This window comes from Plasmodium inui (genome assembly GCF_000524495.1).
Source record: "Plasmodium inui San Antonio 1 unplaced genomic scaffold supercont1.109, whole genome shotgun sequence".
NCBI classification, from domain to species: domain Eukaryota; phylum Apicomplexa; class Aconoidasida; order Haemosporida; family Plasmodiidae; genus Plasmodium; species Plasmodium inui.
The window spans coordinates 13,459-13,980 of NW_008481943.1; positions in this window are offsets into that span (position 1 = coordinate 13,459).

A 522-nucleotide genomic window follows, 5' to 3' on the forward strand; every position below is an offset into this window, starting at 1 on the left:
AGATGATATATTTTTTAGGACTATTACTTTATTGAGAGAGAAGAATACTCCTATCACATTAATTATCGTCTGGAGGGATTATTTTTGTGAGACAGTGACGGAATCATAAGGAGTTGTAGTGATCAAGTTTGTTCGTTATAGTAATTTTGAGAAAGTGAGGTGGGGCAATTTTTCCACATCGCCCAGGTGACAACTAAATCAGTTTGTTGGGCTAGGATCTCTGATATATAGAGTATAGCAGCTCATAGTTTCCCAACCTAGCTGTCTCTATGCTATGGGCGGGAGTTCTGAATATTTCTTACATGATTGTTCGGGAATAAGACTTGATACATCTCATAAATGGTACCACAGAATTTGTCCAGTATTGCTCTTAATAAAGCGCGCGAATATAAAAGTCCTGTCAACTCACCTACGATTTCTACCTTTGGAAGTTTTCGCGGATATGACTAATTCCATATTCTATGGCTTCAGAATAATTCTACTTTGTCGGAATGGAACAATACATTCGGGTTCATACGCAGC